Genomic DNA, 13,915 nt, shown 5'->3' with positions numbered 1-13,915 from the left:
ACAGCTCCCTCGAGAAATGCGCAGTCAGGTGCCATCTTCCTCCAAGATGTGACAGCATTGTGGGTGGCAGGGTGTGTGCCGGGAAAAGAGTGGGGACAATCCCCGAAAGCTCCCCATTCCAGTAACGGGCAGTGTTCAGGGATCCTGTCGCCTCTCCTCTCCTGTGAGGAAGACACTGACCTAGCCCGCGAATCCACCTGAGGGCCAGTGCCAAAGGCCAAAGTTGCCTACACCGGGAGATGGTAGTGTGCATAGAGTGCCATCCTAGGCAATGCACGCTGCTGCAGGGTTGTGGCTGTGTCTGCTTAGTTCACCCTGGCATGGGGAACCCAGGGCATCAACATGGAGTCCGGGAAAGCAAGGCCCAAGAGGCAGCAGCTCTCCAGCAACTCTTCTTCCCTGCCGCTACAGAGCGAACAACCAAAGCCTTGCTGAGGAAGCAGCAGCGAAGTGCGATTCGTGCCAGGCTGAAAACCTCTGCGAAAGCATAGCAGTCGCTGGGAAATCAGAGTCTGTTCTGTGGGTTGCTGTTTCTGCTTGCCTTAGCCTAGTATTATCAGCATGGCGGGAGAAACCCGCATTAAGCGAAAGACTCTTTGCACGGGCATCCCCTCTAGGAACGCACAGCATTCTTTGGGAAATCAGAGTCGGGTGTGTGGGATGCTGCCGGTTCCTTGCCAGAGCTTGTCTCCACAGCATGGTGTAATAAGCCCGCATGGAGCGAAATCCTCTATGCCTGGGCATCCCCTCTGCCTGAGAGAGAACCGTGCTTGCGCCTGTGGAAAGAGCCTTAAGGAAAGGGACATGTCTGTCACTGCGCTCCACAGGAGCCTGTCTTGGGAAAATGCAGCACGCTGCCCCAGGAGAAGAGAAGGAGCCCTTGGCCTTGGGGTCGGGAAACGGTCGTGAAGCTGGAGAGCCGGCCCTGGCAGGAACAGCGGGCCTGTGGCAAGACAAGTGTCACCCGCTCCCTGTGCAGAGAGACGAAGCCTGGCTGCTAAGGAGACATGAGGGGACGATTGGGCAAGGGAGCGTGCTCCAATCTGAGGAAGGAGTCTGAGAAGGAAGGCCTTTCCTGTGCCTCTGGTCCCAAGGGGACAGCATCTCCTTGGCCACCTGTCCAGAGGGCAGAAGTGGGCTTGCCACCAACCTCCCGTCCCTGAACTCGCAGAATCACCTCCTGGAGGAATGGGCAATCAGATGCCGTCTTCCTCCAGGATGTGGCAGCATTGTCGGAGGCAGGGAGTGTCCCGGGGAAACAGGGACAGTTACCCATTACTCCCCATCCCAGGGCACGGGCGGTGTTGCAGTGATCCTCTCACGTCTCCTCAAGGATGGGGAAGGCACTGGCCTAGTCCCCTGTCCACCTGAACGCCAGAGCGAAAGGGCAGGCCTTGCCTATGCCGAGAGATGGCATTGTGAGCAGAGTGCCATCCTAGGCCACGCACGCTGCTGCAGGGTCGAGGCTGTGTCTGCTTAGTTCGGCTTAGCGAGGTGAACCCCGGGTGCGAACTTGGAGCCGAGGAAATCAAGGCCCAAGCGGCACCAGCTCTCCCGTGGCTCTTCTTCCCTGCCGCGACAGAGGGAACGACCAGAGCCTTGCAAAAGAAGGAGCAGTGAAGTGTGGATCGCGCCAAGCTGAAAACCTCTGCGAAAGCATAGCAGTCAATGGGAAATCAGAGTCGGTTCTGCGGGCTGCTTTTGTAGCTTGCCTTAGCCTCGTATTCGCAGCACGATGGGAGAAACCCGTAGAGAGCGAAAGCCCCTTTGCTGTGGCATCTCCTCTGGGAAAGCACAGCATTCGTTGTGAAATCAGAATCGGATGTGTGGGATGCTGCAGCTGAATGCCTGAGCTAGTCCCCGCAGAATGGTGGAAGATACCCGCATGGAGCGAAATCCTCTTTGCCCTAGCACCCCTTTGCCTAAGAGAAGCATGTTTGCACATCTGAAAGGGCCTTCAGGAAAGGGAAACGGCTGTCACCGCGCTCCCCAGAAACAAGTCTGGGGAAGGCACAGCACGCCGCCCCCAGAGAAGAGAAGGAGCCATTGGCCTTGGGGTCGGGAAACGGTCGGGAAGCAGAAGAGCCTGCCCTGGCAGGAACAGCAGGCCGGTGGCAAGACAAATGTCACCCGCTCCCTTTGCAGAGAGACAAAGCCTGGCTAATAAGGAGACATGAAGGGACGACTAGGGCAGGGACGCGTGCTCCACTCTGAGGAAGGAGTCTGGGCAGAAGGCAGGCCTGTCCTGTGCCTCTGGTCCCAAGGGGACAGCATCTCCTTGGGCAACTGTCCGTAGGGCAGACTTGGGCTAGCTACCTGGCGCCATACCCGGAACTCGCAGAAACAGCTCCCTCGAGAAATGCGCAGTCAGGTGCCATCTTCCTCCAAGATGTGACAGCATTGTGGGTGGCAGGGTGTGTGCCGGGAAAAGAGTGGGGACAATCCCCGAAAGCTCCCCATTCCAGTAACGGGCAGTGTTCAGGGATCCTGTCGCCTCTCCTCTCCTGTGAGGAAGACACTGACCTAGCCCGCGAATCCACCTGAGGGCCAGTGCCAAAGGCCAAAGTTGCCTACACCGGGAGATGGTAGTGTGCATAGAGTGCCATCCTAGGCAATGCACGCTGCTGCAGGGTTGTGGCTGTGTCTGCTTAGTTCACCCTGGCATGGGGAACCCAGGGCATCAACATGGAGTCCGGGAAAGCAAGGCCCAAGAGGCAGCAGCTCTCCCGCAGCTCTTCTTCCCTGCCGCTACAGAGCGAACAACCAAAGCCTTGCTGAGGAAGCAGCAGCGAAGTGCGATTCGTGCCAGGCTGAAAACCTCTGCGAAAGCATAGCAGTCGCTGGGAAATCAGAGTCTGTTCTGTGGGTTGCTGTTGCTGCTTGCCTTAGCCTAGTATTATCAGCATGGCGGGAGAAACCCGCATTAAGCGAAAGACTCTTTGCACGGGCATCCCCTCTAGGAACGCACAGCATTCCTTGGGAAATCAGAGTCGGGTGTGTGGGATGCTGCCTGTTCCTTGCCAGAGCTTGTCTCCACAGCATGGTGTAATAAGCCCGCATGGAGCGAAATCCTCTATGCCTGGGCATCCCCTCTGCCTGAGAGAGAACCGTGCTTGCGCCTGTGGAAAGAGCCTTAAGGAAAGGGACATGTCTGTCACTGGGCTCCACAGGAGCCTGTCTTGGGAAAATGCAGCACGCTGCCCCAGGAGAAGAGAAGGAGCCCTTGACCTTGGGGTCGGGAAACGGTCGTGAAGCTGGAGAGCCGGCCCTGGCAGGAAGAGCGGGCCTGCGGCAAGACAAGTGTCACCCGCTCCCTGTGCAGAGAGACGAAGCCTGGCTGCTAAGGAGACATGAGGGGACGATTGGGCAAGGGAGCGTGCTCCAATCTGAGGAAGGAGTCCGAGAAGGAAGGCCTTTCCTGTGCCTCTGGTCCCAAGGGGACAGCATCTCCTTGGCCTCGACCCTGCAGCAGCGTGCGTGGCCTAGGATGGCACTCTGCTCACAATGCCATCTCTCGGCATAGGCAAGGCCTGCCCTTTCGCTCTGGCGTTCAGGTGGACAGGGGACTAGGCCAGTGCCTTCCCCATCCTTGAGGAGACGTGAGAGGATCACTGCAACACCGCCCGTGCCCTGGGATGGGGAGTAATGGGTAACTGTCCCTGTTTCCCCGGGACACTCCCTGCCTCCGCCAATGCTGCCACATCCTGGAGGAAGACGGCATCTGATTGCCCATTCCTCCAGGAGGTGATTCTGCGAGTTCAGGGCCGGGAGTTTGGTGGCAAGCCCACTTCTGCCCTCTGGACAGGTGGCCAAGGAGATGCTGTCCCCTTGGGACCAGAGGCACAGGAAAGGCCTTCCTTCTCGGACTCCTTCCTCAGATTGGAGCACGCTCCCTTGCCCAATCGTCCCCTCATGTCTCCTTAGCAGCCAGGCTTCGTCTCTCTGCACAGGGAGCGGGTGACACTTGTCTTGCCACAGGCCCGCTGTTCCTGCCAGGGCCGGCTCTCCAGCTTCACGACCGTTTCCCGACCCCAAGGCCAAGGGCTCCTTCTCTTCTCCTGGGGCAGCGTGCTGCATTTTCCCAAGACAGGCTCCTGTGGAGCCCAGTGACAGACATGTCCCTTTCCTTAAGGCTCTTTCCACAGGCGCAGGCACGGTTCTCTCTCAGGCAGAGGGGATGCCCAGGCATAGAGGATTTCGCTCCATGCGGGTTTATTACACCATGCTGTGGAGACAAGCTCTGGCAAGGAACAGGCAGCATCCCACACACCCGACTCTGATTTCCCAAAGAATGCTGTGCGTTCCTAGAGGGGATGCCCGTGCAAAGAGTCTTTCGCTTAATGCGGGTTTCTCCCGCCATGCTGATAATACTAGGCTAAGGCAAGCAGCAACAGCAGCCCACAGAACAGACTCTGATTTCCCAGCGACGGCTATGCTTTCGCAGAGGTTTTCAGCTTGGCACGAATCGCACTTCGCTGCTGCTTCCTCAGCAAGGCTTTGTTTGTTCGCTCTGTAGCGGCAGGGAAGAAGAGCTGCGGGGGAGCTGGTGCCTCTGGGACGTTGCTTTTCCGGGCTCCAAGATCGCGCCCGGGTTTCACCTTGCTAAGCCGAACAAATAGACACAGACACAACCCTGCAGGAACGTGCCTGGCCTATCATGGCACTCTATGCCTATTACCATCTCCTGGCGTAGGTAAGGCTTTGCCGTTTCTCCGGCGATCAGGCAGACTCGGGGTCTAGGCCAGTGCCTTCACCACAGGAGAGAGGAGGCGACAGGATCCCTGCACAAGGCCCGTGCACTAGGATTGGGAACTGTGGGGTACTGTCTCCACTCCTTCCGCGGCACACCCCTTGCCACCCACAACGCTGCCACATCTTGGTGGAACAGGGCTTCTGACTGCCGGTTTCTCCATGGGGTTGTTTCTGCGAGTTCCGGGTATGGCACCTGGTGGCAAGCCCAAGTCTGCCCTTGGGACAGGTGGCCAAGGAGATGCTGTCCCCTTGGGACCTGAGGCACAGGACAGGCCTGCCTTCTGCCCAGACTCCTTCCTCAGAGTGGAGCACGCACCCCTGCCCTAGTCATCCCCTCATGTCTCCTTAGCAGCCAGGCTTCCATCTCTCCTTACAGGGAGCGGGTGACACGTGTCTTGCCACCGCCCTGCTGTTCGTGCCATGGTAGGCTATCCTGCTTCCCGAGCGTTTCCGGACCCCAAGGCCAAGGGCTCCTTCTCTTCCCCAGGGACGGCGTGCTGCGCCTTCCCCACACTTGCTCCTAGGGAGCGCAGTGACAGACATATGCAACCATGCTTCTCTCTCAGGCAGAGGGGATGCCCAGGCAAAGAGGATTTCGCTCCATGCGGGTTTATTACACCGTGCTGTGGAGACTAGCTCTGGAAAGCAACAGGCAGCATCCCACAGACCCCACTCTGATTTCCCAAAGAATGCTGTGCTTTCCCAGATGTTGTGCCAGTGCAAAGAGGCTTTTGCTTTATGCGGGTTTCTCCTGCCATGCTGCGAATACTAGGCTAAGGCCAGCAGCAACAGCAGCCCACAGAACAGACTCTGATTTCCCAGCGACTGCTCTGCTTTCGCAGAGGTTTTCACCTTGGCGCGAACCGCACTTCGCTGCTGTTTCCTCAGCAAGGCTTTGGCTGTTCGCTCTGTCACATCAGGATAGAAGAGCTGCGGGAGAGCTGCTGCCTCTTGGGCCTTGCTTTCCCGGACTCCATGTTGATGCCCTGGGTTCACCATGCCAGGGTGAACTAAGCAGACACAGCCACAACCCTGCAGCAGCGTGCGTTGCCTAGGATGGCACTCTATGCACACTACCATCTCCCGGTGTAGGCAACTTTGGCCTTTGGCACTGGCCCTCAGGCGGATTCGCGGACTAGGTCAGTGTCTTCCTCACAGGAGAGGAGAGGCGACAGGATCCCTGAACACTGCCCGTTACTGGAATGGGGAGCTTTCGGGGATTGTCCCCACTCTTTTCCCGGCACACACCCTGCCACCCACAATGCTGTCACATCTTGGAGGAAGATGGCACCTGACTGCGCATTTCTCGAGGGAGCTGTTTCTGCGAGTTCCGGGTATGGCGCCAGGTAGCTAGCCCAAGTCTGCCCTACGGACAGTTGCCCAAGGAGATGCTGTCCCCTTGGGACCAGAGGCACAGGACAGGCCTGCCTTCTGCCCAGACTCCTTCCTCAGAGTGGAGCACGCGTCCCTGCCCTAGTCGTCCCTTCATGTCTCCTTATTAGCCAGGCTTTGTCTCTCTGCAAAGGGAGCGGGTGACATTTGTCTTGCCACCGGCCTGCTGTTCCTGCCAGGGCAGGCTCTTCTGCTTCCCGACCGTTTCCCGACCCCAAGGCCAATGGCTCCTTCTCTTCTCTGGGGGCGGCGTGCTGTGCCTTCCCCAGACTTGTTTCTGGGGAGCGCGGTGACAGCCGTTTCCCTTTCCTGAAGGCCCTTTCAGATGTGCAAACATGCTTCTCTTAGGCAAAGGGGTGCTAGGGCAAAGAGGATTTCGCTCCATGCGGGTATCTTCCACCATTCTGCGGAGACTAGCTCAGGCATTCAGCTGCAGCATCCCACACATCCGATTCTGATTTCACAACGAATGCTGTGCTTTCCCAGAGGAGATGCCACAGCAAAGGGGCTTTCGCTCTCTACGGGTTTCTCCCATCGTGCTGCGAATACTAGGCTAAGGCAAGCTACAAAAGCAGCCCGCAGAACCGACTCTGATTTCCCAGTGACTGCTATGCTTTCGCAGAGGTTTTCAGCTTGGCGCGATCCACACTTCACTGCTCCTTCTTTTGCAAGGCTCTGGTCGTTCCCTCTGTCGCGGCAGGGAAGAAGAGCCACGGGAGAGCTGGTGCTTCTTGGGCCTTGATTTCCTCAGCTCCAAGTTCGCACCCGGGGTTCACCTCGCTAAGCCGAACTAAGCAGACACAGCCTCGACCCTGCAGCAGCGTGCGTGGCCTAGGATGGCACTCTGCTCACAATGCCATCTCTCGGCATAGGCAAGGCCTGCCCTTTCGCTCTGGCGTTCAGGTGGACAGGGGACTAGGCCAGTGCCTTCCCCATCCTTGAGGAGACGTGAGAGGATCACTGCAACACCGCCCGTGCCCTGGGATGGGGAGTAATGGGTAACTGTCCCTGTTTCCCCGGGACACTCCCTGCCTACGCCAATGCTGCCACATCCTGGAGGAAGACGGCATCTGATTGCCCATTCCTCCAGGAGGTGATTCTGCGAGTTCAGGGCCGGGAGTTTTGTGGCAAGCCCACTTCTGCCCTCTGGACAGGTGGCCAAGGAGATGCTGTCCCCTTGGGACCAGAGGCACAGGAAAGGCCTTCCTTCTCGGACTCCTTCCTCAGATTGGAGCACGCTCCCTTGCCCAATCGTCCCCTCATGTCTCCTTAGCAGCCAGGCTTCGTCTCTCTTCACAGGGAGCGGGTGACACTTGTCTTGCCACAGGCCCGCTGTTCCTGCCAGGGCCGGCTCTCCAGCTTCACGACCGTTTCCCGACCCCAAGGCCAAGGGCTCCTTCTCTTCTCCTGGGGCAGCGTGCTGCATTTTCCCAAGACAGGCTCCTGTGGAGCCCAGTGACAGACATGTCCCTTTCCTTAAGGCTCTTTCCACAGGCGCAGGCACGGTTCTCTCTCAGGCAGAGGGGATGCCCAGGCATAGAGGATTTCGCTCCATGCGGGTTTATTACACCATGCTGTGGAGACAAGCTCTGGCAAGGAACAGGCAGCATCCCACACACCCGACTCTGATTTCCCAAAGAATGCTGTGCGTTCCTAGAGGGGATGCCCGTGCAAAGAGTCTTTCGCTTAATGCGGGTTTCTCCCGCCATGCTGATAATACTAGGCTAAGGCAAGCAGCAACAGCAGCCCACAGAACAGACTCTGATTTCCCAGCGACGGCTATGCTTTCGCAGAGGTTTTCAGCTTGGCACGAATCGCACTTCGCTGCTGCTTCCTCAGCAAGGCTTTGTTTGTTCGCTCTGTAGCGGCAGGGAAGAAGAGCTGCGGGGGAGCTGGTGCCTCTGGGACGTTGCTTTTCCGGGCTCCAAGATCGCGCCCGGGTTTCACCTTGCTAAGCCGAACAAATAGACACAGACACAACCCTGCAGCAACGTGCCTGGCCTATCATGGCACTCTATGCCTATTACCATCTCCTGGCGTAGGTAAGGCTTTGCCGTTTCTCCGGCGATCAGGCAGACTCGGGGTCTAGGCCAGTGCCTTCACCACAGGAGAGAGGAGGCGACAGGATCCCTGCACAAGGCCCGTGCACTAGGATTGGGAACTGTGGGGTACTGTCTCCACTCCTTCCGCGGCACACCCCCTGCCACCCACAACGCTGCCACATCTTGGTGGAACAGGGCTTCTGACTGCCGGTTTCTCCATGGGGTTGTTTCTGCGAGTTCCGGGTATGGCACCTGGTGGCAAGCCCAAGTCTGCCCTTGGGACAGGTGGCCAAGGAGATGCTGTCCCCTTGGGACCTGAGGCACAGGACAGGCCTGCCTTCTGCCCAGACTCCTTCCTCAGAGTGGAGCACGCACCCCTGCCCTAGTCATCCCCTCATGTCTCCTTAGCAGCCAGGCTTCCATCTCTCCTTACAGGGAGCGGGTGACACGTGTCTTGCCACCGCCCTGCTGTTCGTGCCATGGTAGGCTATCCTGCTTCCCGAGCGTTTCCGGACCCCAAGGCCAAGGGCTCCTTCTCTTCCCCAGGGACGGCGTGCTGCGCCTTCCCCACACTTGCTCCTAGGGAGCGCAGTGACAGACATATGCAACCATGCTTCTCTCTCAGGCAGAGGGGATGCCCAGGCAAAGAGGATTTCGCTCCATGCGGGTTTATTACACCGTGCTGTGGAGACTAGCTCTGGAAAGCAACAGGCAGCATCCCACAGACCCGACTCTGATTTCCCAAAGAATGCTGTGCTTTCCCAGATGTTGTGCCAGTGCAAAGAGGCTTTTGCTTTATGCGGGTTTCTCCTGCCATGCTGCGAATACTAGGCTAAGGCCAGCAGCAACAGCAGCCCACAGAACAGACTCTGATTTCCCAGCGACTGCTCTGCTTTCGCAGAGGTTTTCACCTTGGCGCGAACCGTACTTCGCTGCTGTTTCCTCAGCAAGGCTTTGGCTGTTCGCTCTGTCACATCAGGATAGAAGAGCTGCGGGAGAGCTGCTGCCTCTTGGGCCTTGCTTTCCCGGACTCCATGTTGATGCCCTGGGTTCACCATGCCAGGGTGAACTAAGCAGACACAGCCACAACCCTGCAGCAGCGTGCGTTGCCTAGGATGGCACTCTATGCACACTACCATCTCCCGGTGTAGGCAACTTTGGCCTTTGGCACTGGCCCTCAGGCGGATTCGCGGACTAGGTCAGTGTCTTCCTCACAGGAGAGGAGAGGCGACAGGATCCCTGAACACTGCCCGTTACTGGAATGGGGAGCTTTCGGGGATTGTCCCCACTCTTTTCCCGGCACACACCCTGCCACCCACAATGCTGTCACATCTTGGAGGAAGATGGCACCTGACTGCGCATTTCTCGAGGGAGCTGTTTCTGCGAGTTCCGGGTATGGCGCCAGGTAGCTAGCCCAAGTCTGCCCTACGGACAGTTGCCCAAGGAGATGCTGTCCCCTTGGGACCAGAGGCACAGGACAGGCCTGCCTTCTGCCCAGACTCCTTCCTCAGAGTGGAGCACGCGTCCCTGCCCTAGTCGTCCCTTCATGTCTCCTTATTAGCCAGGCTTTGTCTCTCTGCAAAGGGAGCGGGTGACATTTGTCTTGCCACCGGCCTGCTGTTCCTGCCAGGGCAGGCTCTTCTGCTTCCCGACCGTTTCCCGACCCCAAGGCCAATGGCTCCTTCTCTTCTCTGGGGGCGGCGTGCTGTGCCTTCCCCAGACTTGTTTCTGGGGAGCGCGGTGACAGCCGTTTCCCTTTCCTGAAGGCCCTTTCAGATGTGCAAACATGCTTCTCTTAGGCAAAGGGGTGCTAGGGCAAAGAGGATTTCGCTCCATGCGGGTATCTTCCACCATTCTGCGGGGACTAGCTCAGGCATTCAGCTGCAGCATCCCACACATCCGATTCTGATTTCACAACGAATGCTGTGCTTTCCCAGAGGAGATGCCACAGCAAAGGGGCTTTCGCTCTCTACGGGTTTCTCCCATCGTGCTGCGAACGAATACTAGGCTAAGGCAAGCTACAAAAGCAGCCCGCAGAAACGACTCTGATTTCCCAGTGACTGCTATGCTTTCGCAGAGGTTTTCAGCTTGGCGCGATCCACACTTCACTGCTCCTTCTTTTGCAAGGCTTTGGTCGTTCCCTCTGTCGCGGCAGGGAAGAAGAGCCACGGGAGAGCTGGTGCCGCTTGGGCCTTGATTTCCTCGGCTCCAAGTTCGCACCCGGGGTTCACCTCAATAAGCCGAACTAAGCAGACACAGCCTCGACCCTGCAGCAGCGTGCGTGGCCTAGGATGGCACTCTGCTCACAATGCCATCTCTCGGCATAGGCAAGGCCCGCCCTTTCGCTCTGGCGTTCAGGTGGACAGGGGACTAGGCCAGTGCCTTCCCCATCCTTGAGGAGACGTGAGAGGATCACTGCAACACCGCCCGTGCCCTGGGATGGGGAGTAATGGGTAACTGTCCCTGTTTCCCCGGGACACTCCCTGCCTACGCCAATGCTGCCACATCCTGGAGGAAGACGGCATCTGATTGCCCATTCCTCCAGGAGGTGATTCTGCGAGTTCAGGGCCGGGAGTTTGGTGGCAAGCCCACTTCTGCCCTCTGGACAGGTGGCCAAGGAGATGCTGTCCCCTTGGGACCAGAGGCACAGGAAAGGCCTTCCTTCTCGGACTCCTTCCTCAGATTGGAGCACGCTCCCTTGCCCAATCGTCCCCTCATGTCTCCTTAGCAGCCAGGCTTCGTCTCTCTGCACAGGGAGCGGGTGACACTTGTCTTGCCACAGGCCCGCTGTTCCTGCCAGGGCCGGCTCTCCAGATTCACGACCGTTTCCCGACCCCAAGGCCAAGGGCTCCTTCTCTTCTCCTGGGGCAGCGTGCTGCATTTTCCCAAGACAGGCTCCTGTGGAGCCCAGTGACAGACATGTCCCTTTCCTTAAGGCTCTTTCCACAGGCGCAGGCACGGTTCTCTCTCAGGCAGAGGGGATGCCCAGGCATAGAGGATTTCGCTCCATGCGGGTTTATTACACCATGCTGTGGAGACAAGCTCTGGCAAGGAACCGGCAGCATCCCACACACCCGACTCTGATTTCCCAAAGAATGCTGTGCGTTCCTAGAGGGGATGCCCGTGCAAAGAGTCTTTCGCTTAATGCGGGTTTCTCCCGCCATGCTGATAATACTAGGCTAAGGCAAGCAGCAACAGCAGCCCACAGAACAGACTCTGATTTCCCAGCGACGGCTATGCTTTCGCAGAGGTTTTCAGCTTGGCACGAATCGCACTTCGCTGCTGCTTCCTCAGCAAGGCTTTGTTTGTTCGCTCTGTAGCGGCAGGGAAGAAGAGCTGCGGGGGAGCTGGTGCCTCTGGGACGTTGCTTTTCCGGGCTCCAAGATCGCGCCCGGGTTTCACCTTGCTAAGCCGAACAAATAGACACAGACACAACCCTGCAGCAACGTGCGTGGCCTATCATGGCACTCTATGCCTATTACCATCTCCTGGCGTAGGTAAGGCTTTGCCGTTTCTCCGGCGATCAGGCAGACTCGGGGTCTAGGCCAGTGCCTTCACCACAGGAGAGAGGAGGCGACAGGATCCCTGCACAAGGCCCGTGCACTAGGATTGGGAACTGTGGGGTACTGTCTCCACTCCTTCCGCGGCACACCCCCTGCCACCCACAACGCTGCCACATCTTGGTGGAACAGGGCTTCTGACTGCCGGTTTCTCCATGGGGTTGTTTCTGCGAGTTCCGGGTATGGCACCTGGTGGCAAGCCCAAGTCTGCCCTTGGGACAGGTGGCCAAGGAGATGCTGTCCCCTTGGGACCTGAGGCACAGGACAGGCCTGCCTTCTGCCCAGACTCCTTCCTCAGAGTGGAGCACGCACCCCTGCCCTAGTCATCCCCTCATGTCTCCTTAGCAGCCAGGCTTCCATCTCTCCTTACAGGGAGCGGGTGACACGTGTCTTGCCACCGCCCTGCTGTTCGTGCCATGGTAGGCTATCCTGCTTCCCGAGCGTTTCCGGACCCCAAGGCCAAGGGCTCCTTCTCTTCCCCAGGGACGGCGTGCTGCGCCTTCCCCACACTTGCTCCTAGGGAGCGCAGTGACAGACATATGCAACCATGCTTCTCTCTCAGGCAGAGGGGATGCCCAGGCAAAGAGGATTTCGCTCCATGCGGGTTTATTACACCGTGCTGTGGAGACTAGCTCTGGAAAGCAACAGGCAGCATCCCACAGACCCGACTCTGATTTCCCAAAGAATGCTGTGCTTTCCCAGATGTTGTGCCAGTGCAAAGAGGCTTTTGCTTTATGCGGGTTTCTCCTGCCATGCTGCGAATACTAGGCTAAGGCCAGCAGCAACAGCAGCCCACAGAACAGACTCTGATTTCCCAGCGACTGCTCTGCTTTCGCAGAGGTTTTCACCTTGGCGCGAACCGTACTTCGCTGCTGTTTCCTCAGCAAGGCTTTGGCTGTTCGCTCTGTCACATCAGGATAGAAGAGCTGCGGGAGAGCTGCTGCCTCTTGGGCCTTGCTTTCCCGGACTCCATGTTGATGCCCTGGGTTCACCATGCCAGGGTGAACTAAGCAGACACAGCCACAACCCTGCAGCAGCGTGCGTTGCCTAGGATGGCACTCTATGCACACTACCATCTCCCGGTGTAGGCAACTTTGGCCTTTGGCACTGGCCCTCAGGCGGATTCGCGGACTAGGTCAGTGTCTTCCTCACAGGAGAGGAGAGGCGACAGGATCCCTGAACACTGCCCGTTACTGGAATGGGGAGCTTTCGGGGATTGTCCCCACTCTTTTCCCGGCACACACCCTGCCACCCACAATGCTGTCACATCTTGGAGGAAGATGGCACCTGACTGCGCATTTCTCGAGGGAGCTGTTTCTGCGAGTTCCGGGTATGGCGCCAGGTAGCTAGCCCAAGTCTGCCCTACGGACAGTTGCCCAAGGAGATGCTGTCCCCTTGGGACCAGAGGCACAGGACAGGCCTGCCTTCTGCCCAGACTCCTTCCTCAGAGTGGAGCACGCGTCCCTGCCCTAGTCGTCCCTTCATGTCTCCTTATTAGCCAGGCTTTGTCTCTCTGCAAAGGGAGCGGGTGACATTTGTCTTGCCACCGGCCTGCTGTTCCTGCCAGGGCAGGCTCTTCTGCTTCCCGACCGTTTCCCGACCCCAAGGCCAATGGCTCCTTCTCTTCTCTGGGGGCGGCGTGCTGTGCCTTCCCCAGACTTGTTTCTGGGGAGCGCGGTGACAGCCGTTTCCCTTTCCTGAAGGCCCTTTCAGATGTGCAAACATGCTTCTCTTAGGCAAAGGGGTGCTAGGGCAAAGAGGATTTCGCTCCATGCGGGTATCTTCCACCATTCTGCGGAGACTAGCTCAGGCATTCAGCTGCAGCATCCCACACATCCGATTCTGATTTCACAACGAATGCTGTGCTTTCCCAGAGGAGATGCCACAGCAAAGGGGCTTTCGCTCTCTACGGGTTTCTCCCATCGTGCTGCGAACGAATACTAGGCTAAGGCAAGCTACAAAAGCAGCCCGCAGAAACGACTCTGATTTCCCAGTGACTGCTATGCTTTCGCAGAGGTTTTCAGCTTGGCGCGATCCACACTTCACTGCTCCTTCTTTTGCAAGGCTTTGGTCGTTCCCTCTGTCGCGGCAGGGAAGAAGAGCCACGGGAGAGCTGGTGCCGCTTGGGCCTTGATTTCCTCGGCTCCAAGTTCGCACCCGGGGTTCACC

This window comes from Mustela lutreola, chromosome 6 (assembly GCF_030435805.1).
Source record: "Mustela lutreola isolate mMusLut2 chromosome 6, mMusLut2.pri, whole genome shotgun sequence".
Lineage (NCBI taxonomy): Eukaryota > Metazoa > Chordata > Mammalia > Carnivora > Mustelidae > Mustela > Mustela lutreola.
The sequence above is the reverse complement of the archived record's forward strand: the minus strand, read 5'-3'. Positions refer to the sequence as shown.